Genomic DNA, 26,144 nt, shown 5'->3' on the forward strand with positions numbered 1-26,144 from the left:
TAATTATTGTCAGGGCCTCAGACATTGCCACAGGGGTTCTCACCATAGGATATCCTGAAAACATGACCTGTTGGCGGTCCCTGAGGACTGGAGCTGGGGACCCCTGCCTTAGACAATCACATTGCAGAGTCTGGATGATGAAGAGCAGCACATGCTTGTCATTTCCTAATTAGGTTTCTGAAAGAACTGGTTATGTAAAGTGAATTTTAGTTCCTTTCCAAATCGGATCTCATGTTGTGTGAATAATAAACAGCCCCCATTTAATCCAATCTCTATCACCATGGCAAATGATATTTTCACGAGCCTGCTTTATCCCGCGCAGCATCTCGAAAAATCACTATCGCCTACCAAAAAAGATATCTGCACATTTGTATGTAAACACCGAGAGGAAATGATTCTTTTCGTTTTGCTACAGTTTCGTTATATGTAATTCTTTATATTCCACACATTCTTGCCACGATATATATTGTTTTCTTCATCAGTCGAAAAATAAGAGAGAGAACTTATTCTCCTGCAGATGTACAAACATTGGCTCATTTGTGTAGAGGGAGAAGAATAAAATGTATTGATTTGCCCACTTTGCTGGAATAGAAAATCATCTTTATATAGTTCATGCGCTGATATGCTACGTAGCAGCGGGTGTATGCCACTACATGTGCCAGTCTATTTAAGCTCTAAGCATGAAGCCATCATGCACTATTTGTTTGTCGCTCACTTCTCGCTGCACCCAAACGCTCCCCGCTTAGCGTTTCACATAGAATGTGAGCAAGAAGTGAACGAGAAGATGATCTGCCTGGCTAATCTGATCTTGCATGATACGTGAATTGTGATTTTATGTGATTTTTCTCCATGGCCACATTTAGAGATGAGCGAACCTACTCGTTTCGAGTAATTACTCGATCGAGCACCGCGATTTTCGAGTACTTCCGTACTCGGGTGAAAAGATTCAGGGGGCGCCGGGGGGCGGGGGAGGCGCGGCGGAGCGGGGGGTAGCAGCGGGGAACAGGGGGGAGCCCTCTCTCTCTCCCTCTCCCCGCTGCAACCCCCCACTCACCCACGGCGCCCCCGAATCTTTTCACCTGAGTACGGAAGTACTCGAAAATCACGGTGCTCGGGCGAAAAAGGGGCGTGGCCGAGTAGGTTCACTCATCTCTAGTCACATTTTGATTTTTTTGCGTGTGCAAAAGCGAAGGTCAGAATAAAACCCATTAAAATGGGTTCTATTCTTTGCGCGACGCATGCACATATTTTTCTTATGTAAAGCCGCCTTATATGTCAGATTTACTGCAACACACTGCAAATTCCACACCATAGGACTCTATGGGTGATGCGCAAATGCACAGAACACACCTAGACCTCATTAGGTTAAATAGCGTTTTTAATCACACCTTTTCTATGTGCTGATACACATGCACATCTACATCATAGACCCTCACCCTAATTGTTTCAGTTGACAAGTCCAAGTGCTGCCAGGAAATAAGCAATGATCCGCATGCAGATACATTCACAGCATATACTGGTACCTACACTTCAGAAACCAGGAGCTCCACCTGCAGCCTGGTTCCCTACCTATTGTTTCCCTATTGGCCGTGCTAGCATGGCAACTCAAATACTCACCGTAGCCATCCAGTATGTTATGCCCTAGATGGAGAAGGAAAGGCCTGGAAGAAAATTGAAGAAATTGTGAAAAAAAATAAAAATGTCCCTTTTTTTACAAAGCCATTTTTTTTCCTGAAAAATTGAAATAAAAATTGTGTAGAATATGTTCTTTTTCAATTATAAATAATACATTTATGACATGGTATTCAAACTATATAACATAAAAAAATGCCTTTGGAAAAAAACGGGAAAAAACTGTTTTTTCCCCCCAATTTTTCCGTGTTTTTTCTTTTAGGCCTTACCATCTCTAGCCTTACTGAAAAAGAGGTTTTTGCTCGAAACGTGTTTGTTCTGCTGTTATACTCCTCATATAATAAAATTTTCTTATTGTACCTTTATCACCATTTTTTGGGGTTGTTGCACCTTGAGGGCTCAGTCAGACAAGCATTGTTCTTTGCACACCTATGTGTGCAAGAAAAAAAACTGCTCCACGCATGTTAAAAATGAACGTGACCTCAGTTCCATGCCCATTTCAATCGGGTCGGCACTACTGCCAAATATCACAACGAACAAAAAAGAAAGAAAAATCTTCCCCGCGCTCAAAGGGTTAAAATATAAATATAGATCGAGGGTCAATAGGTTTTTAAAAAACTACTTATTGCTACGCGTTTCGGCGTTTAAAGTTACACCTTTTTCAAGCAAAATACTACTGCTACTGCCAAAAGCAATTGGGATGCAGGCAACCCCCACTGTGATATTCAGGGAAGAGCTTGAAATATAAGCCCTTCCCTGAAAATAATCCCTAGCTGCTGTAAAAACAAAAAACAAAATCACCTCTCCGCCATTGTCGGGGCTTCAGCACGTCTTGTCACTGGCTTCCCTGGTACTCTTCTGCAGCTTCTCCCGATGAGGATTTAAAAATCCCTGCCTCCTGAAAAGGCTGTGTCTGATTGGCTAAGCACTCAGCCAATCACAAGCAGATGTCAGACATTCATTGAATGACAGCTGAGTGCTGCCTGTGATTGGTCACAGCGCTCAGCCAATCATAGACAGTGCTCAGCCATTCATTGAATTTTTTTTCTCTTACAGCTGCTAGGGATGATTTTCAGGGAATGGCTTATATATTTCAAGCCCTTCCCTGAAAATCACTGCAGTGGTTGCCTGCATCCCCTTGCTTTCAATGAGGCCGGCGGCAGTAATTCAGGGACCATAAACTTTCACTCCCTTATCAGTGTTTAGCTAAAAATGTCCCTGTACCTCTTGTAGCAATTCTAGCCTGCCCGACCCCCCCCCACCAACAGTAATTTAGGGACCATAAAACTTTCACTCCGCTATCAGTGCCTAGACAAAAAAAGTTTGTTTGCTGTTGCAGAATTCCTTTTAAGTGCAAACCAATCCCATCCATATCTGTGCCTTGTCATAAGTATGTATGTTATAAGTGTGTATAAATATGCATGCCTCTTCAGATCCAATCCATTGTAGGGTGCCTGCACACGAGCAGAATTTCAAGCGCGTGATTTTAGGCACATAATCCGCCCCAGACCGCAGCCAATATACTCCTATGAGGATCCGCAGTTGTCCCCAGACGGACGGATGTGTATCACGTTTTTTCACGCGAGTGAAAAAATCTGCGACCTGTTCTAATTTTGGTCGGATCATGCGCGTGAAGCCTCCAATACAAGTGAATGGGTGCGTTTTTTCACGCAGTACATCCGGAGTGCAGCTGCGGATGGAGTCACTGGTTGCTATGACTACAGGAAGTAGGCGTGGTAGGAGGCGTCCCAACACACAGCACAGAGCTTCACAGGCACATTTCAACTGCAGATCTGTCCTTTCAGTCCTCTCATCTACCAGAGAGCAGCCAGCAGACACCAGCCAGGGTGCACCCAGTACCTCCTTTTTTTCCTGGGGGGCTCTTCCTCCTCCGTTACCGCAGTACGTCCGAAAAAAGTTACATGGATCAACCATGCCCACAAAGACATCTGCTCACTGGGTGAAAGCATGTTGCCAGAATAATTTAACGGTGCTCACACAAGCAAGAGGGACAGAACGGAGTCTGGGTGTTGGTTTTTAAGCTGTTTTCCAGGGAATGGGCAGTTCTCTAGGGGTTGGGTTTACAATAAGGGTGTCTTCCGGATTTTTCTGCGCGTTTTTTTCCGCAACACATCCGCGTATATCCGCGCGTGATTTTTCACGCATCCGCACCTATCCGCAAGCACATTTAGGTACCATACGCGCGTGAAAATCCGCGAGTGGAATCCGGAACGCTCGTGTGCAGGCGGCCTAAGCCTGAAGAAGAACCCTGCGTCGGTTCGGAAGCTCGCTATTATTACATCATGTATTTTTGTTAGCCATTAAAAGGTATCATATCTACAAGATTACGTGGTTTCTCTTGCTGGGAACAGTCACATTTTGCTCTACTGGCTAACACGGTACCAGATCTTTGTTTTCATTATATTTCCAGTTCTAACGATATTTTGTGTTTTTGATAGCAGTTGATAATACAAAATATTTAGTTGGCTCTGGTTTGTGAGACCATTCATAAGAAGTCGAATGAGGTGAGCTGTTATTGAATGCCTTCAAGGACTTTGGCATATGAATTAATGTCAGACCGCTAGAGAATGACAAAGCCATTGAGCAAGCTGTCACTGTAATAGTGCAAATCCAAAGGAATGAAATGGAACTAAAGAATCAGGTAGGTTCCTATAAGGCTCCCTTTGAGTTGTGGTAAGTAGCAGGGGAGAAGCTGGAAGGACACTATGGGGCAGATTTAGCATTGAAAATTCTAGTTTTCTGTCTCAAATTACACCAAAAAAACTATTAAACATGCTTTACCCCACAATCACTATAAATTTTAGACAGTTTTTACAACTCATCTGACAAAAGGGTATTCTTTTGTAGAAAAGAGGATTTGACCTAAATGTGGCATTGTGAACCAAAATTTCCACCAAAATGACCTCAAATTTTGGCACAGTCAACTAATATATGGTGCAAAGTTAGACTAGACAGTCTAAAAATGTGATAGATTTGTCATTCAGCAGAGCCACTGTGATAAATCTGGACAATTTAAGACCCTATTAGACAGTATTATTAAATCTGCCCCTATATGTTTCTTCCTAGTATTTGTCTATAAATAAATCATAGCAATATATAGATGACTTACATCTACTGTATACCATGGCTGGCCATAGGTATATGCAACTTGTGTGGTTGCACAGGATGCCAACCACCAGCTTGTAGGGTGGCATTAGGTGAATGTAGCCTGGAGGCAGTCATCCCCCTTAGGTCCACACAGCCGAATGATCCTTCTCTGTGCAGCATTGTTTTGTGGAATTACATAAATCATCCTCCTCCTGGCTCTGTCAACTCATCTCAGATGTTCCAAGACACTGCTGTCCCCCCATCTACGCTGGGATGGGAAATTTGGCTGCATTACCAAGCCTGGCCACTGCAGTGAGAATGGAGCTGCCTGCTTCCAACAGACATCAACTCAGTGCACAAACACACCTGTCAAGTGAACAGCTGATCAGTGGGGATCCTGGGCTGCAGACCCCCCCACCAATCGACTATTAATGGCCTACCCTAAGGAGAGACCATCACTAGTTTACAACTGGACATCACCTTCAAATAATATTTGAAGTCTATGTAAAACTGTAAAGCCAGGCTGTGAATCATAAAATAGATAAGACAATTGAAGACCTCATCTCTTTATGGTTTAGGTTACATAAAGTTTAGCGTGACTGTCTTATTTCACCATTGAAGTTATACCACGGGATGGCATTGCGGTACAGCACCAGCATAGACCCGGAGTATCAGGAAAACTAAGAGCACCTCCATGTTCTTTGCTGGCTGTAATCTTGGGGACTGTGCTGGTCTCAATGCTGTTTGATGGTGTTGAGGTGTGAGTTGGTTGAGGGGTGCAGGCTGAAAATGAAGCTGACGGACCGAGGGGGCATTACTGGGCACCTCTGAAAGTGAAAGGCTTACCTCCAATATACTCATAGTACCCTGGTCCTTGTATGTAGGTATAAATGTTAGCAAATTCTCATGGCCAACTTCCAGCCATACTGTTTCATTAATTGGTTGAAGTAGGGTTAGGGAGTATAGAGTAAGGTCCAAGGATAAGTATTAAATGGCTTGGACCCAGACATGCTGTTCAACTAAATAGTAACACTATGGCACAGAGTTTGAACAGCCTGAGATCGGAACAAAAAAACCCATTCATGCGCAACTACCCTCCCTTCATACTGGCAAGCATAGTTGCGCATATGGCCATCTGTTCTTGCCCTTAGATGTGGACAGTACGCGGACCAATAGTAGCCAATGTATGAATTCACACATCATTTTTTTTCCCATGAACACGCAGTCCATGTGCAAGAAATTACAACATGCATTATTGTGGTCTGATTTGTGGATGAGACTCGTCCATTCAAGTCAGTGGGGAGCATAAAAAATGGATAGCACATGCGGTGTATATTTCATGGATCTGTTGCTACGAGATGCAGAAAAAAATGAATAGAGCATGTTTCAGGTTTTTTATGGCTATGAAAAACAGATGACATACTGAGTGTCTGTTTTCTGCAGATGCAACATGAACAGGTTTCTATATGTTCATGTGAATTAGGTAGGCCTTAGTAGAGTTACCCTAAGGCTGGGTTCACACAAATCCGCCCTGTGAGAACAGCTTTTTGCCAAAACTCATTTGTGCTGCATTGCACTGCAAATGCAGCGGTTTTGCCGCAGTGCGGATATGCAATGGCAAACCGTGGCAAAACCGCAGCAAATCCGCCCTGTGTGAACCCAGCCTAAAAGAAACAAGTGCAGCCACTTTAAGGCATGTCCACACGGGACGAAATCCATAGCCAAATCTGCATCATTTGATTTTGTCACAGTTTTTGCTGCGTATTCACAGCAGATTTCACCCCATCAATAGAGTTTAAATTGATGGGGTGAAATCTGCTGCGGATCCGCACTAAAAACCACAACAAAATCCACATCAAATGGTGCAAATTTTAGAGCGGATTTACTGCGGAATGTTTGTGGCGGACCATCCGCAGCCAATTTTCTCCCATGTAGGCGTACCCTTAAAAAGTGCATGCATAGGATTTAGGGCTTATTAAGACAACCGTATATCGGCCTGGTACTCACAACGGCCGATATACGGCGTCTCTCTCTGCAGGGGGAGGAGGCTGGAAGAGCCAGGAGCAGTGCTCTGAGCTCCCGCCCCCTCTCTGCCTCCTCTCCACCCTCTCTCCGCCCCTCTGCACTATTTGCAATGAAAGGGGCTAAGTTCTGGGAATTAGCTCTGCCCCCATCATTGCAAATAGTGCAGAGGGGCGGAGAGGGGATGAAGAGGGGGTGGGAGCTCAGAGCACTGCTCCTGGCTCTTCCAGCCTCCTCCCCCTGCAGAGACGGACGCCGTATATCGGCCGGCGTGAATACGTAGCCGATATACGGTCGTCTGAATAAGCCCTCAACTATATTCTTTTTATTACATTATTACAGGCATAAAAGCTTATACAACACCAGAGTTTTAGACGCTGTGATGAAATCAATGTGAACAAGCAGCAAGAAGCTGCAGAGGGAGGAAGAGGGAAAACGTGTAATTACTCCAAATCAATGTGCCATTTCAACTAAAATAATCTATAATGCGATAAATATGCTAAAATACAATAAAAGAAATTGTTCCAAACCCTTTAAAAAGCTTCAATACGGAGGAGTCACAAAGACAGCGACAAAGAACACATGTATATTCTAATTCCTGAGAAGCAATCACAGGTTGTATACTTAGAACTGTTTCTATGGGAATCTAATCTTGGGATGGTACCAACTTTTTACATTTTCCAAATGCAGTGACAGAGAAAATGTGGAGCTCCCAGCTGTAATGTGTGAACAGACTTTTTCAGTTTCAGAAGTGTTGATTGAACTAAGACAAGAAATTCTACAACTAAGGGCTCCTGCACACTTGCGTTTTTTTTACGCGTTATAGCTGCATTTTTTTCACGTGATTGTCAATGGACTTTCTAATGTTAAAAACGCTTTGCAAGTTGGTGCGTTTTTAACATTAGAAAGTCCTATTGACAATCGCGTGAAAAAAAGCAGTGATATCGCGAGAAAAAAAAAGAGGCAAGTGTGCAGGAGCCCTAATAGTCAAGTATATACAACATAAGTTTCCATAGTTAAATGGGGTTTACAGGTAAATACTATTGATAACCTATCCATAGGATAGGTTTTCAATAGTAGATTGGCTGGGGACCCTGACTGAAAAGCTAATTGCATGTCTGCTCTTAGTACTGCTACACACAGGGATATGGAGCGGAAGCTGCTGCTCCGATCCCTGTGTAGTGGCCGGCGCTGGTAACTGCATTGATCTCAATGAGACCCAAATCTGCAGTTAGCAGCACTGACCACTACACAGGGGTCGGAGCAAAAGCTTCCGCTCCATATTCCTGTGTGTAGCAGCGCTAACAGTGAACTTCTGATCAGCTGATGGCAGTAGACCCCAGCTGATCAACTATTAATGGACTATGCTGGTGATAAGTCATCAATAGTATTTTCTTGGAAAACTGATTAAATGATTGTATGAGTTGCATTAAATTATAACTAGTAGAAAGACTAAACACACAATAAGGGTCCATTTACATGGCCGTAGGCATTTTACGTGCACCCGCCGGTGCCGTAAAAATGCCTGAATGGCAAAGGGCCTGGCGCATATACGCTGAAGCTGCAATGCAGATGGGCATGGGGAGATATTCCCACTTCCCTCCCCCTCGCTGGCTCACCTCCTCTCCCCTCCCCTCCATCCGTTTGCAATGGGAGGGAGTGGGGTAGGGTGGGCGGAGCTAAGCTCTCGCCCCTCCCCACCCCTTGTCCACAGCCAGCAATGAGAGGCGGTGGGTTAGGGCGCAGCTTAGCTCTTCCTCCGCCCCGCCCCCTCACATTGTAAACAGCAGCAAGGGGCGGAGAGGAGAAGAGAAGGGGAAGGGAGTTTAGCAGTCACGCTACTAAACTCCTTCCCACCTCCCTTCTCCAACAGCTAGCATAGGCTTCCATTGGAGTCTATGCAGCTGCCACCGCCGGCTGCCGTGTCATCAGAGAGGCAGTGAAAACGCGTCCGATATACGCCCGTGTGAATAAGCACTATGGCTCGTATCACACGATTGTATTTGTGCAGAGTTGATTTCAATGGGTTAGCTCACGGAAGCATATTTTGGGCACACGTTTTATTCGCACAAACAAATACGCAGCATGCTCTATTTTCCTGCACGTCTGGGCACGGAAATAAGACATATTGAACTAATCAACTTAATTTTCAATAAATGAGAGCATGGGTGCAAAAAATAAAACGCGCAGGTACGTAATGCACCTTGCGCAAGTACGCAGCACACCTGTGCACACAAATGCGTTTTTTCCTGTGTAACATCAGCATAAAGAAAAGGAGAAAAACAATGAACAGTATACAGCACTGTGCAAATGGTGTATAGGCAGGTGTGAACAAAAGCTGCAAATTGTTGAAAAAGCCAGTTCAACCCTTGGAAAGTTAGAATCCAAAACTTCATTCTTCTGAATTATAAAAAATGATTTGAATTGCAAACACAGCACAAAAAGCTCTGCTGACGCATTTCCGACGCTGCACTGCACCTTTAGTTAAAATGCTGCAAAGTAAGAAGGCTTTCAAAAATAGAAGCATTAACCCTTTCCAATCCAATTTGTATCCTGGTTTGCCTACTCTTTTTTCTGCCGTTATACAACGGCGCTATCTGCTGGCTAAAGCCAGTACTGCATGAGGTGACACGTTGGATAGACTCCGACCACAAAGAGGCTGGCAATACACAGTAAGAGAACCTCAAGGGACATCTTCCAACATCGGAGCTGTACAGCCTTAAATCATAATGTCTTCAGATGTCAGACAGTGGATTGGAAAAGGTTAATACTATTTTGGTCAAATAACAAAACGCAAAGTGCCTTCAAAACAGCATTGGTTCTTCTAGGAACACTTGCACACAGTTTTTGAATTAACTAGGCAGTGAGGTTGCTCCATATATCTTGGAGAACTAAGCACAGATCTTCTGTGGATCTCGGCTTGCTCAAATCCTTCTGTCTCTTCATGTAATCCCAGACACACTGGATGATGATGAGATCAGGGCTCTGTGGGGCCATATCATCACTTCCAGGACTCCTTGTTCTTCTTTACACTGAAGATAGTTCTTAATGACATTGGCTATATATTTGGGGTTGTTGTCCTGCTGCTGAAAATTTGGAATCAATCAGACGCCTTCTTTTTTTTTTTTTTTATTCTGTCTTAACTGCATTTTTTCCACACCTGCCCAAATCATTTACCCAATACTGTATGTTGACTACGATGGGAACTAACCTATGTCATGCTCTGACCTCTTGAGCACTCTATCTTTCTGTAGGGATTGCTGTCCATGCATTAACCTTGAGCTTACTGGGAGAGAGGAAAAGGGGGAAAAAAGATAGAAAAAAGAAAGGAGGGTGTAGGGAAAAATACTCCTCTGTACCTAGGGAGGATTGACTCCTTGTCCTGCTATGCTAACGGCCTCATTGCTTGTATTTGCATGAGTAGTTAAGGACTTTAGGACTTGAAACCTCCTTCACTCATTTATAGGGGATTTGGATCTGTTAGAGTTATTACCTCCAGACCAAAATTCCAAACCCAGTAATCTCATGCATGTAGTACTCTTTATCCCTACTCTCATTGTAAGGAGATCCTATTGACCATTACACCTGGCATGGGACTATTGAAAGTAGGATTGATAGAGAAGAAGGGTTTAACATTTGAAAGAAATGAACCTCGTACTTACAATCTTTATCTATTCCCTCACCGAGGTTAAACCCTACTAGCTCAAATTGAACGCTAAGAGCTCATTTCCTGATTGAGGATTAAATATTTTAGTGATACTCTATCTATGGAGTGATACCCTAATTGTTTACCATCATAACTCTGTAAACATTATTGTTGTTATTACTACTCTCTAAGTACTAAGTCTCCTGAGGATCCACGTACACTCAGTGGTGAAACGCGTAGAGTGGGAGTACTGTTTATAATGAGTAAAAAACATTGACAAAATTAAAATCTCTGACACACTGTCCTTTTGAGCCGTCCACAAGTCTTAGCTCACTAGGCAACAAGCTCTGACAGAGATAACTATCTTCTTAGGTTGAATATCACTTTTTTGCAATCTGAAAGTTTCTGTTCAAACATTGTCGCCATGAGTAGGAGTACTGGCCATAAGGAATAAAAATTGACTAAAATCAATTTCCTTGACATACTGTCCTTTTGAGCTGTTAAAAACTTTTCAGCCCACTAGGCAGTATTTTTGACAGAGATATTCACTTCCTCAGGTTGAACATCACGTTTCCGCAACCTGAGTATCTCTGGTCGAATTCTGTCATTATACTAATAAAACTACAGATATCTAATTGGGGTTCCGGTTTTTGGGAAATCCATGAACAGCCCCCATGCAGACTGTATTCCTAAGTGACGTGCGACATTAAGAAATACGGAGTATCAGAAGTAATACCAAGTTGTAATTTTGAAACCCACCAATCATTTTTCTATCCACTATTTGGTGGGTTAACGCCTCTCCATTACAACTTAGATTTTGTGTTGTGTCCTTTGTTGTGCCCAATCGTGTTTTTTTAGATAAAACTTAATAAAATTTATTACTTTTAACCAAGTCACGTCTGTGAATAGTGATAATTATCAGAATACACATTGCCCCAGAGAGTACTACATTTAGAGTTTCATACTAATAAGAGTCACCATTCTGTTTCCCGTCCACCACCAGAATGGGCATATGACATCAGAAGTGGAAGCTAGATAAATAATAATAATGGTGGCTCAGTGGTTAGCACTGTTGCCATGCAGTACTGGGGTTCTAGGTTGAAATCTGACCAATATCAACATTTGCAAGGAGTTAAATAGAGATGTTTATTATGAAACACAGGGAGAACATACAAACTCCATGCAGATGTTGTCAGATTCAAATGTAGGACCCCAGCACTGCAAGACAACAGTGCTAAGCGCCGAGCTATTGTCATTTGTCAGGAATTATTCACACTTTCCAATCCACTGTCTGACGTCTAAAGACATTCTGATTGAAGTCTGTACAGCTCCGATGTTGGAAGACGTCCGGCAGGGTATTCTTACTGTATATTACTGGCCCCTCAGTTGTCGGGGGCCTCTCTAGCATGTCCCATACCGCAGTACTGGCTCTAGCCAGCAGATGGCGCCATTGTAAAATGGCAGAAAGAGAAACACCCCTAGGAAACCATGAATCCAAAATTGGATTGCAAAGGGTTAATATTGGTGAAGGTTCAGTTCAAACTAAAAGCCTCATTCACACGGGTGCACGTGAACAAAAACCATCTAATAGAACCCATGGTTTCCTATAGAAACATTCAGGTGAAGGAATTTTAGACACACAAAAAACTCACACCTTCAAAAAATAGGACATACATGGCTACAATGCATGTATCTGAGGTCCGTGCTGCATGAAAAGATTGGACCTGACCTATCTTTGGTGTTTGCTTCACAGGAGTCTCCATAGATTCCTATGGGAGCAGGAGTTTAGCTGTGTCCAATGCTCAGAAAAAGAAGGGAATTCCATACGCTGCTAAACCCAGAGGCACATTTTAAATGTCCCATTGTAAACTCTTGTTAGTCCTCGCGGGGATGAAGGGAGCCTCTTTTTCTAGCCGTTACTCAGACGCCTCTGCACTATGCCAGTCGTTGCACTGGCTGCCCATCCACTTCAGAACTAAATTTGAACTCCTCAACCTCACCCACAAAGCTCTGCATGGCGCCGCACAACCATACATCGCCTCCCTCCTGTCCGTACACCACCCAGCCCGCTCACTCTGATCTGCTAACATATTCAGACTAAACACCCCTCTAATACGAACTTCGCTTGCGCACAGGACTTCACCAGAGCAGCACCCATCCTCTGGAACGCTCTACCCCAAGCCATCCAAACAATTCCTGATGCATGACATTTCAGACCCACCTTAAAAACGCACCTCTTCAGGGAGGCATACCAAAACCCCATGACCCAGTCCCCCGCCCCTCCCTATGGCTCCCCACACCTTCCACCCTGCCTATCGCATATGACCTCTACACCTGTACCTCCTGCTTTCTAATAACTGATTTCCACATGAAATCCCATACTGCTTGTGTCCCCCCCGCCTTGTATCAAACTGATTGCACCTCACATTGTAATTGTGTATTGTTTGCATTTATCCCAATCTTGAAAGCGCTGCGGAATAAGTTGGTGCTATACAAATAAAGATTATTATTATGTTACCTATTGCCCACAAGGAAGAAAGATGTGGAGAATTTTAAGTTCAGCCTCTAAAATTGGGTGGATGGAGACCAGGTGGGAACAGATTATTTATTAAAGAAATAGCTGAATACAGTTCTTAATAACTTGTCAGAAAAGGTTATAGATATATTGTTACTCATAGATTTTTTCAATTTTGGTGGGAAGTGCTCTATCATGTATCAGATAAATAGTTAAAGGAAACCTGTCACTGGGATCTTGCTGCCCTATTAACATTTAAGGAGTTTTCCAATTGCCCAAGATTCCTACGAGCTAAAGTGTAGAGCCTCTGAGCATTAGTAAATCTCACTATGGCAATTTTTATAACACTGTGGGCTGAGATACAGTACCTCAGCTCTAATGTACTTCTAAATAATGCAGTTACCATATAATAGTCGGATACCAACTTTACGCTGTGAAGGCTTAAACAGATGGGAATGTTTTCAATCACTGTAGAGGAACCCTTAAAGGACCTGACCACATAGGGTCTACTTAAAATTAAAATATAACTTTTAATAATCTTTATTTTAAAATACCAAGTGGGACCACAACACTAAATAGACAGACAGAGACTGTCAGTAAGCCGTGTGAGCTCCTAATGAGAGCACACGCTAACATATGAGGGTTGTGGACAGCCTCTATCAGAGCTGCAATCTATGAAAACCTCCTTAGATAGCATTGACTAAGACCAGTCTCCTAAATCTCTAGTGGAGGAGTTTTGCCTTAGTTATTAGATAGTTAGTGCAGTGTGTATCTGTGCACTTTATCTCATTAAGCACAACTAGGGTAACGCAGTGATATTCATCACCTCTCATCCTGATGAATCAGCCCCAATATATGGTGGCTGAGGAAACGCGTCGATGATGATGATGATAATACAGTTGTTGATGATGACGATGATATAGATGATGATGATGATGACGACATGGAATAAGATCTGGCGCCATCATAAATGATATATTAAGTGAAAACACTACAGTTCCTGATTATATTGATATTACACATCCGAGTAGAAATTTTCATCTATGCACTACTACCCCGTTTCCCTGAAAATAAGACATCCCCTGAAAATAAGACATAGCATGATTTTCCAGAATTTTTGAGAATGCAAAATGATTTTTCAGGCTTTTTGAGGATGCTTGAAATAAAATCCCTACTCCAAAATTAAGCCCTGCTAACAGTTAATTAAAGAAGTCAATTTAAATAGTGTCCAGGCGGCTATACATGTAAAAAAGTTAAACCTTTTTGAACAAAAATTAATATAAGACACTGTCTTATTTTCGGGGAAACACGGTAGCATACGGATGAAGCAGCTCGTTAAGGTTGTATGATCTTAGCACGGGTGCCTGAGCTAAACGATCCAAAGATCTTTATTGAAAAACACTCTAGGAGGTGTTACAGATATAACTGTATCTGGTCCTAGAGCGATATCTTTGCCTGGTATCAAAAGGGGCTTATGCTCCATCACGAATATTAATACATAATCCACCATACGTCTAGAGACTATAGAAAGAGGGGGAGCAATTTACCCTAAAGACCGCTTTCACCCCTAGTATACTTGAGCTGACTCAAGCACCCTTTATACATAAGGGAATATTGGACCTTGGCATTTTGTACAACACAGTCCAATATACTTTTCCTTACGGTATAATAGTAGCTAGTAGCCATTATGTGAATGATCATGAATGATCTACTCTAGCTCAGGATTGCTATTCGTCTGTCTCTGTCTGTCTATTTAGTGTTGTGGTCCCACTTGGTATTTTAAAATAAAGATTATTAAAAGTTATATTTTAATTTTAAGTAGACCCTATGTGGTCAGATCCTTTAAGGGTTCCTCTACAGTGATTGATCTACTTTTCTGAAAGAGAACCCATCTTTCTCAGTGATTCTCCTGATGGGAATGTTTTTGTCCCGTTTGGTGGCCGCAAAACGGGCCGAAACGAAACCATTGATTTCACTGGTTTCGTTTTCACTTTCTGGATTTTTGCATGTTAATACTATGCACAAGAAATGATAGGACTTGCCCTATTTTTCTCGTACGTAGTTTTTCTACGTGCAAGAAAGATAGAGCAGGACCTATCTTCCTGCTTTTTGTTTTCAAACTTGCTCCTCCACAATAATAATTCCCCTTTGTGCCCCCCATAAGTATCTAATGTCCACTCTGTATCCCTTAAAAGTAATACTGCCTTATACCCCAAAGTAATAATGCCCTCCATACCCCCATAAGTAATAGTACCTCCTCCGTCCATCCTAAATAACTAGTGCCCCTACAAATGAGTAATACTTATGCTTCCCCACAAAGTAATAAAGTATCTCTGCTCATTGAAGTCCACTGCCTTCTAAAACTCTAGCCAACAGAGGACAACTGTGGTCTGACAATGTGGCAGTATCAATAGCCCAACTTCTACCCCATCTCATGCTTCCTAGGGCATACTGCACTCTGAGACTGGGAGATGGAGCAGAGTTCGGCTAGTCATACTACCACACTGCCTCAGACAGCAGCATAAGTCAGACATTAAAAAATAAGCTTTTTTTCCACGTGTTCCTCTTTTGTAACCACCACTAATAAGCACTTTCTCTGGAAAAACCCATCCACCAGAGAGGGCTGTTCCGAGATACTCTGCCTGATGTACTACCGTAAGTGACAGAATCAGTCTGCACTGGGTTCTGCCCCATTACCATGGTCATTGTGACCTTGTCAGCATACTGAAGAAGGGATGTGAGGAGGGCTTCATACCCCAACTCTAGTCACTCCAAGCTTGGTTTCGGCTGGTGTTGAAACTCTTTACAGTGTCCCTGAGACATACCGTAGCAGTGGATTGGGTATACAGCATCGAAAATGGATAGCAGAAAAAGACCACATGATCCATCTAGTCCGACCTTATATTATTTCCTTTTTATTTATCACTTAGAATAGATTTATGCTTATACAAGGCAGCTTGTATTCATTAATTGTTGATTTTGCCAACCATGTAAATGAGTAAATGCATAAAAGTGGTCTGCTCCGACATCATACTCAAGTAAACTGTGGAAAACAGGTCATAATGTTCCCACAGCAAACCAGGAATATCTAGGAACTGTATCGAGTTCAAGTTAGTTCAAAGTATGCAACAAGTCCAGGAACCTGAATCAAGAACAGTCTTTCATATAACTTGGCCTGGGTTTGGGTTCTTGTGAAGTAAGCCCACCATTTTTTGTATACATACCAGCTGCCATTTAAGGTTTGGTACAGCGGACAGGAACCATGAAGGGAGCAGAGACTGGCGAATGTACAGAGTGTTTCTTTGACCCATTTGGTCATGATATCTTGGCCTCTGGCTGTCTGTAGAACTGGTACTTAGGCCTTGATTGTCTTCGCGGAGCCACTCCATGCTGCTGCTTACTGAACAATCTCCAGCAATACCTGGAAACTCGAACTGTTGAGATCCACCAGACTCTATTCCTTCCCAAATCCTCCTTACTGCCATTAAAGGCGCACATAACTGAAAAATAACACAGAGATAAAGTCCCAACACCCCCTTACAAGACAACCACTTTAGTCCTAGTATCCTACCGCTCATGCGACCACTGCATCTGCTGTGTGGACTGGAAGTCAAACTCTCCATAAATGGAAAATTCAAGCAAAAGCAAGGGCTTGGTTTAACCGTGTAACCGCTCCCTTGAGTATGCCCCTGCGGGCTCACATGTCTACCTTGAGCCTTGTGTGGGGCAGTGTTAAAGCAGCAGAAATACAGTCCTAAGCTCTTGCTCAAGACCTGAAGGATGTGAGTTCAATCCCTGCATGGTTCAGGTAGACGGCTCAAGGTTGACTCATCCTTCTGAGGTTCCAAAATTACCTGAAAGCGCTGCGGAATAAATTGGCGCTATACAAGATTTTTTTTTTTTTACCTCAACATTTTCAATGAAGGAGCTTTGACTCTTTTCATATTTGGGAACATCTTTCTGCAAATTTCCACTGATTGTGACTGTAAATGCCTCTTTATATGTTTACCAGGAATAAACCTAATATTTTTCAGGACAGCCATGCCTACTAAATTCAGTCATGCAGAGGGAAGTGCTGGATGTGCCAGGGGCCAACTGATAAATTGCTGCATTGACAGATTCCTCTTCCCTTTCAAAAACATACATGAATACAATGCCCTTTCCTGTGCCTTGCAATACTGTAAAGGCAAAACCTAGTAAGCCATGCCAGCTTTATTGTCTACAGCTCAAATGTGTCACGTTATGGTCATGAAGATACTTGATGTCACACTTCTCTAAATAACATCCAGGGGTTTTGCGGGCTCATAAAAGGGGCAATTGTGGAGGTAATAGTCTAATACTGTTGGTCACAATATTCTGGAAATGTGGGTGTGATGGTCCCTGATGTTCATTTTATTGACTTTATGTTTCCTTCATTCTAATGGAGTCTATACGTCCGTTTACACCAAACAATTATCATTTGAACTAGCAAGTCATTGTTAGCTCGTTTGCTCGGGCGCTCTTTTTATACATTATTGGCTCGTTCAAACGAGAAATCCGTTCTTCAGATACATTGTATAAGTGAATGAGAACAAGTGAATGATCGGCATTTAAACTAAATGATTAGTGAGTGAGCCAACGATGATTTTTATGAATGATGAACAAAAAGTGAATAATTATTTATCGTTTGTCGTTCAGCTGTTTAGACTGAACGATTGTCATTCTTTTTTGCTCGTTTTTTTCACAACAATTTTCACTTTCGCTCATTTGAACTTTTCTGTGGTAGCGCTAAAAAGTGTAGTAAAAAGCGCCAATACGGGTGCTATAGCATGTGATCATGATAGCGTATATACGTCATACATTTGCGAGCATATATACGCTTACATCCATGTGCCGCAGCCCGAGGTCCTGTGGGACCGCTGCTAGGACTAAAGGAAGGAAAGCCTACTTGAAGTGGCCTCCTCAAATCAGGGCTGAATTCTTTCTCACACGGATGTCTCCTCTAGCCAACTGGAGGAAGGCAAAGGTTAGGTAAAAGACAAAAAGATAAAGTAATTAGGCATAGTAAGGAAAATTTTACTACATGGGAGTTTAAAAGCTTTAAAGTAATACTTTTCATTTTTTTGTATATTTTTAATTTCCCCATCTTTTATACATTTTAACTCGTTCATCTGTTTACATTTTTTTTTTTAATTAAAGTCTTAACAGATCTTTGTTGTGTAAGGCTGCTTTCACACCTGCGCTGGGGATGCCGCATTCCTGTTCCGTTCGGGGAGCAGGAAAGGGGGAATCCCCGTGGCCAAATGGTTCATCTCTGGTGAAACCAATTCACACCGGATGGACCCTATTGACTTTGTGAAACCATCCCAACTTAGATATTTCACAGTGTATAACTTGTGTCTACCATTTTGAAACTGAAACAGGAAAAATCCAAAGAAGAACAGAAAAAAAGAAAGCATGGAGAATGAAAAACAGATGAAGGAGAAGAAGAAGGAATAGAATGAGAAGGGGCAGAATATCAAGAACAAGAAAACAGAGAATGGCACGGGCAAAAGAGGACTGGCAAGAAATAGAAGATGGAGGATTACAAGAAGGAGAGGGAGCAAAGGGAAGAAAAGGGAGTACAAGTTGGCATTGAGAAGGATACACTTGAGTAAACTAAAAGATATGATGAAATTAAAGAAAGCAGAAGACTACAGGGACTGCAAACTATTGATGGCCTAATCATTAGACAAGCCATCAATAGTAGATCGACAGATCTGCCGCCTAGAATCTTTACTGATTAGCTGTTCGCTGGGTCAATGCACCCATATACTGAGCTGTTTTCTGCAGGAAGCAGACAGTTCCATACCCACTGCAGTAACCAGGCTGTGTAATACAGGCCAAGTTCCCATCAAAGTAAATGAGAACTTTGCATGTAATACCAAGCCTGATCACTACAGTGGGAATGGAGTTGTCTGCTTCCTGCAGAAATCAGCTCAGTGCATGAGTACACCAGCCCAGCAAACAGCTGATCAGCAGGGATTTCAGGCAACAGCCCCCTGCCAATTCATTATTGATAGCCCATCCTAAGTGTAGGCCATCAATAGTTTACAACTGGACAGCCCTTTTAACTATGCAAGTGAGTTCATACATCTTAAACAAGACATAAAGCTACACATATTTTAACATAGTCCAGCCTTTTGGTACCTATGTGGCAGAGATCTTCCGGACATGTATGATAACACCAACATGATATCCGGACATGTATGATAACCCCAACATACTAAGATTGTATCATCTGCTAAGAAATACTATAGGTAAAACCAATACATTGTGCTATTGCTAGTGTAGGGCCTGCGGGTGTGAAGTATGACACTAAGATCGTTATTATTTAATGTACCTTTAGTTCCACAGCACTGTATAAATGTATAAACAGGGTTTAAATACTTTACATATGGAAAACAGGAACAACAAATATGGGCTGAAAACTTACAAACTGGTAAAGAGGACCCTGTCTGTGAGGACTAACCATCTACAATGAAAGGGGGAAGGAGGCAGTAAGTGAGGGTAGAAGCTGCTCATATAGTGGTGGCAACAGGTTTGTTTTAAAGCTTTCCAAGTTGGTGGAGAAGTCGTGTGTTGGGGTGTTAATTTCCAGAGTATAGAGGAGGCTCGGGAGAAATCTTGGAGATGATTGTATGTGGAGCAATATAGAGGACAGCAAAGGAAGACGTCTAGTGAGTATTGGAAGTTATATTCAGGATGGTCTCGGGATATGAGAGCAGAGATGTATGGAGGAGACAGTGTTACATTCGTGCGGGCTAGTAAGTACCGGGCCAACATGAACGTTACCCGGGATAGGGAACACCAGGTGAACTTACCACCGATTAACACCTCTCTCTAACTTCTATAAATGAAGATGACCAAGGACCTATATGAGCAGGGACATTGCCCCAATAAAGGGCGTCCCAGCAGACTTCAGATCTGAACCCTTGCTGACCCTAGGAACCCATGCACCCTGGCTACGATACATACACATGCCACCACTGGCAGGGACAAGTAAACAGGATAAGAAGACATACAGAGTCATAATCACACCATACAGCAGCCAATACACAAACACTAGTAGCAGATGTTAATACTATAAATACCAGGTATTTGTTGATGTTTTGGCCAAAATATGGAAGCTAGTGGGCCACATAATGGCTCCCTGCAATACCACTAGTCCCTACACTAACCAGGAGTCCAGCAACATAACCAAACAAAATCACAAGACACAAACCTTTCTTGCAGCCACCACACATAGAGCCTGCTCACACAGCACAGAGAGAGAAATGAGAACATAGAAAGCTGAACACACACACACCTGGGAAGACAGCTTTCCAGTGTACTGACCTGGCATGATTGGCTGACTGGAGACAAACACACACCAAGCCAGTACAATCCCCTACACCTGAGCAGGAGAACTCCAAAACGCCTGTAGCACCACAGGTCTCAGGAGACAGAGGTGACAGACAGGCTGTGGACAAACTTGTATGTCATAGATAATATTTTGAACTGGATTCTCTGGGCAATGGATGGTCAATGGGAGAGGAGACAGGCAGAAGAGTAATGGGCGGATGCATTAAATGGGCAGCAGAATTGGGGATGAATTGGATGAGTAAAAGATGGTTGGATGGGAGGCCACAGAGAAGGATGTTGCAGTAGTCTAGGTGGGAGATGATGAAGACGTGCACTAGCATTTTTGTTGACTAAGGGTTTAGGGATGTTGCATGGGCTCTGCACTAGAAGTTATTTCCTGCTGGATGTTGCCAATTTGCCCTTTGTAAAAAGCCGCCAGATCTTTAGCACTGAGATCTGTCATAGGAGGCTGTATTTTAGGGATGAAGAAGGAGTGAAAAGTATCTAAGGGACTTTTGGATTATTGGATAGTGAGGAGATGAGAGAGGTAAAGTGATTGTTTAGTATGGTGAAGGGCAAAGTTGTATGTTCTGAACATGAATTTGTAGTGAAGGAAATCTGCAAACGTTTGTGATTTTCTCCATATGTGTTCAGCACATCCAGAGCACCACAGAAGGAAACGCATTTGAGGGGTGAGCCAGGGTTGCCGCAGTCTGCATCAAGAGGGTTGTATCATGGAAGGCTCCATGTCATCCAGTACAGTTTTAAGACTTTTATTGTAGTGCTCAACAGCCAGATTGGAACAAAAGAAGGAAGAGAACAGGGACAGCAATGACTGTAATAAGTCTAAAAATTGCTGGATGTGAAAAGCCTGTAGATCTCCGCGTAAGTGGTAGGTAGTAGTAGAAAGACAAGAATACTTGACTATAAAGGAAAGTAAGCTATGATCGGAGAAAGGGAGAGAAGAGTTTCAAAGTCAGAAACAGAAAAAAGACAGAAGAAAGCCAAATCAAGTGTATTGCCATCTTTATGCTTTGGGGAAGCTGTAAGGTATGAGAGGTCTATGGAGGAAGTAAGCTATAGTTGCTAAGAGGCAAACAGGGATATTGGGTCATCAGTAGGGATGCTAAAATCCCCCAGGATGAGAGTTGGAATTTCACAGGATAAGAAGTGGGGAATCCAGGTGTCAAAATTATCCAGAAATATCCTGGCAGATCCCGAAGGGCGGTAGATGACTGCCACTCACATGGACAGAGGACAGAAGAATCTAAAGGTGTCGACCTCAAAAAAGGGTAATGTGAGCAAGTGTACTGGGGATGGTGGGGTGACCTGGAAGGTGCATTGTGGAGAGAGAAGAACGCCTACTCCTCCACCACACCTGTTCTCAGTGCTGGGAATATGGGAGAAGTGTAGGCCACCATAAGATAGAGCAGTGAGGGAAACAGTACCAGACTGTTGGACCCATGTTTCTAAGAGAGCCAGCAGGTAAAGAGATTTTGTAATCAAGTCATCATGGCTGGTGGGGAGTCTGTTGCAAGCTGACTGACAGTTCCAGAGCGCACATTTAAGACAAGAGAGGGTGTACAGTGAATGTTAACCTAAGCTGACCAGATTTTCCCAGGGTTAAAGCGGGATAAAGGGTGTGTGGTCAGGGGCGGGGCTTATCATGACGCATGATTTTACATTTGCGTTATAAAAAGTACAGGGCCGTTTCAAAAAAGACATGGAGCGAATACCGCAGCATTTTTGCATTCAAAAAACAGTAAAAATCTGTACCATTGGTGCAGAATTTGTCTGGAAATCAGCTGCGTATCCGCAGCTGCGTGGAACCAAGGAGGAGAGGTCAGGGGAGGGGAGTGCAGAGTGATTGCTAGCCGGGGAGGTGTGGCACCCTGGCTGGTAATCACTTTAATGGTGACCAGGCATCCTGAAAGTGGAACAAAAGCAGGATAGACGTCCTGAAAGAGGGACAAATGGCTAGCCCGCTTGGGACCCTGGGGAAAGCCGGACACAGGATCCCAAAGTGGTACTTTCCCACCTCAATTGGGACGTCTGGTCACCTTAGTTAACTAGATTTGGTGGGTTTCTTAGTGGGGCAGATAAGAAGTTAAAGCTAGGAGAAGCAGAAGGTGGGCTGTGATTAGGTAAGATGTCTTCTGCAGCTCGTAGTAAAAGGATAGGGAGGGTGAGCAGATGGTTGAGTGATCTGCAGGAGCAGCTTTTATGTTTCACAGTAGTGTGAGATGGTTTGAGGTGGTTTAGAAAAGTGAAGAGCGCGTGTGAACTGGGCGAGGGAAGAAGAGAGGGGCAGATGTGGATGGAGTGCACTGAAGGTAGACATTGGTTGTTAGTTGTGAGGCAGGGGGCCAACGAATACGTCATGCCAGACCCTGACACTAGTTTATGAAATCTCATCTGCAAGCTTTCAAGGGGGAAAGTAAACCCTATGACACAACTGATTTACAAGATATCATATTGCTGCAGCTGCAGACGGGAGCAGTGGTTTTATGGGAATATTGGGATATCTGGATGGAAGACTTTTGGCACACCATATTACATAAATCTAGGGTTTAGGTTATTCTTGTCTTACCTATTGGACAGTAATATGTGTTTCAGTGTCTTCAGGATGTGTGCTTGGTCGCTTGATTGCATTTACTCTTGACCGTAGTGCCCTATCTGTCAGGATATGGAAAAGGAATATAGTGTTTGCATACCCTTGATTGCTTTCACATATTGTCCACTAGAACATAACGTTATATTGTTTTCCTCTTTTATCAATCTTTTAACTCAATCTATGTCATTCATAGGTTTGTATGTAGCATCAGCCAGGGCAGTCCTTGAATATTGCTCAATAGATAAAACACAAAGAACTGAATGAGATGTTCTAACTGTTCCAGAAGGAAACAAACATTGATCTGAAAAGTGTAGGAAACTAAATAAAATGTTCCTTAACAGTGAGTTAAGGTCATTACATAAGTGGCATGCAGAGATGATAGTGTCTTGCATTATACTATGTGAGGGCTTCTTTACACAGTCATCTCCGCATTTGCACACGCCTCAGCATTGCGATTTTGTGGAACGAACAATGTTTTTTGTGCACGTATCAGCATATTTTACTGTACTCTTTCCACCTGCAGGGCATGTTTATTTGCGCGGCAAACAAGACGCAACACTTGAAATGCCTAAATAGTTCCAGATGTGTTCTTTTTCCTGCGCAATTGCGCAGTATTTTACGCATCTCCTAGCGTATTGCACGTGTATATGTGCACATTCCGTTAACTTGTATCGGGATCTTTAGTGCCATATTTCACAGGAAAGTAGAGCAGGCTGCGTTTATTTTTACACGATCTAAATGCACTAGCGAAATATGGAAATGGGAACGAACCCATTGAAATCAATGGTTTATATTCCCTGCATATCGCACGCACAAACTGTGTGCATGCGATATGCAGAAAACAGAACCCACTGAATTCAGTAGGTTTCTTCACATGTGCGGAATTCCTGCACATTTCAGTCACACAGAATAACCACAGCATGCTCTGTTTTCCTGCACATTTGCACACAAATCCCCCTCCCCCCAGGATGCATAAATGCGCATGCAATATGTTAGGAAATGAGTAAAACACTACGGAATTGCCAGGAAAAAGAACACATCTGTAATTTATTAGATTAATTATGGGACCATCGGTGCGTATTTTTTGCAAGTACAAACAGCTCAGTAAAATACGCTGATGCATGCAAAAAAAGGTAAGTTTGTTCTCCAAAAATGCTACACTCATACGCACACGCAAATACACATACAATCATATAAATCCAGCCTAACATATAATATGTATAGGGCAGAAATATAGGATGAGCAAAACGAAATTACATGGGGAGGAGACCTTATAGGGTCTTCTGTCACTATATCCTCACTACTAGTGACCTGTAGCCGGTTGAGGGTGGTAGTGCGGTACAGGCACAGGATGACAATCAGAGGCGGTACATTCTTTTTCTATGAAATCTTCTTTACTAAATATAGTTACGCAATATAGGAGCATTGCGTAATAAACCGATAGCTTGAACTCTCTCACTTAAAGCCATAGCACTCTTAAAGCAACAGTACTTCTCATCACTTGGTGTCTTTTACCGACAAATGCATCTTGTTCTATTTCTCTATAGTTCCTCCTGGCAGAAGCAATGCAAATGGTGTTTTCATTACTACCACATTACACATTTCTTAAATCATGTTGCTTCACGCTAATCCGTACTGCTGCTCTGGCCTGTGCCTTACTGCGCCATTAACACCCCAAACAGCTCCTATGCATTATATTCCAATACATCACATCACATTACACTTAATGCATATTACCTTGCGTAATATCATAACCCATATAACACATTAACTCTTTCCGTAAAGCTTTGCCCATCTATTAGCTATGGCACCATAACCCGAATTGCTATGTTGCAGTCCCATGCATCCATTTACCCCCACTCTGACCAGGTATTTTATCTCATACGGTATCAGGAGTAGTAGTCCGCTCCCTCTCACTGATGATCTCTATATATCGGGCACCTAGCATGCCAAAAACAAAGCCCACGCTTGGGAGATGGGTGGGATTGGGGGTGTATATGATGGAGGAATAAAGTCTTTTTTGATACTTCTCTGCATCACAACTATGCTGCTCCTCAACCTCTTTTTCTACAAGTTGACAAGTCTGGAATTCTTGGTTCAGGAATTCTACAGTGGCTCTGCATTGAATTTGCCTCCCGTGTAAGGGCTGTCATTTAAGTGCTGCTGGCACACTCATTTTTTCTTGTCTGAAAGCTTGTGACAAGGGTGGCCCCACATCCGGAACCTGGGGGCTACCTAGACTATCCCAAATGGCAAAGGGCTAATTGCCATATGTAAATATCAATATTAACAGCACTAGGTAGCAGAAATACCAGACCGGATGAAGGAATAAACACCAGAGACTAATCTGGGACAGGGATGGCACCCAGAAGACATGGACCAGACCAGATCTCCATCATAAAGGAATTAACCGGCACCTACTGAGAGGAGGGGCTAGAATATATATACTGTAATAGTGGCTAATTGGTCAGCTGGGGACAACACCCAACACCTTCCCACCAACCAATCAGACAACATACCAGCAGATGCATGCGCACTCATTGATAGCCGGTGCCAAATGACAGGTCACATGTGCTAGCACCACTGTCATATGGACCGGGCTCACCTCACAACGCCAACTCTGACCTTCTTCTGTGTTCGGCTATCGTTCCGTAACATTGACATGGCCGACGTACCATGACAACTATTATATAGAAGATAGTGTGGCACTATCATTTGGATACTGTAACCTATTACTATTTAGCACTGTATTGGTTTAGACCTCTCTTCCCTTCATATGTATTAGAGAATTAAATAGCACAGGCGGTATAAACCTCATATCACATCTCAAAGACTGCATGTGAACTCAGCATAAGAGTCAGATGTCCCGTGTCCTGCTCCCTGGTTCCCTTTGTTTTTGGTTATTTCCTATATGAAGGGAAATGCTACAAAACACATTTTTCCTGCTTTTTGTCTGACTTCAGGTTTGTGTGGTAAAGACATCTATGTCACCAATTCCTTCAGCTGTAGATTAGGATTTATCGCATGCCATTTTTTACATCTCTGTGGAGCATTTAGACTCATAGAAATGTTAAATTCAGATGTTTCTAAACTGATCGGGACCTAATAAAATGCACATCTGCAACCGCAGATCCAATAATGTCATCAGCATATGTTGCAATAATGGTATTCGCAGAACTAACTCTGTCTTTCCGCTTATCTTGTTTTATTTTCTTACAGTTAAACTTTTATAGCATTGTAGCAGT

Source organism: Eleutherodactylus coqui, chromosome 3 (assembly GCF_035609145.1).
Source record: "Eleutherodactylus coqui strain aEleCoq1 chromosome 3, aEleCoq1.hap1, whole genome shotgun sequence".
Lineage (NCBI taxonomy): Eukaryota > Metazoa > Chordata > Amphibia > Anura > Eleutherodactylidae > Eleutherodactylus > Eleutherodactylus coqui.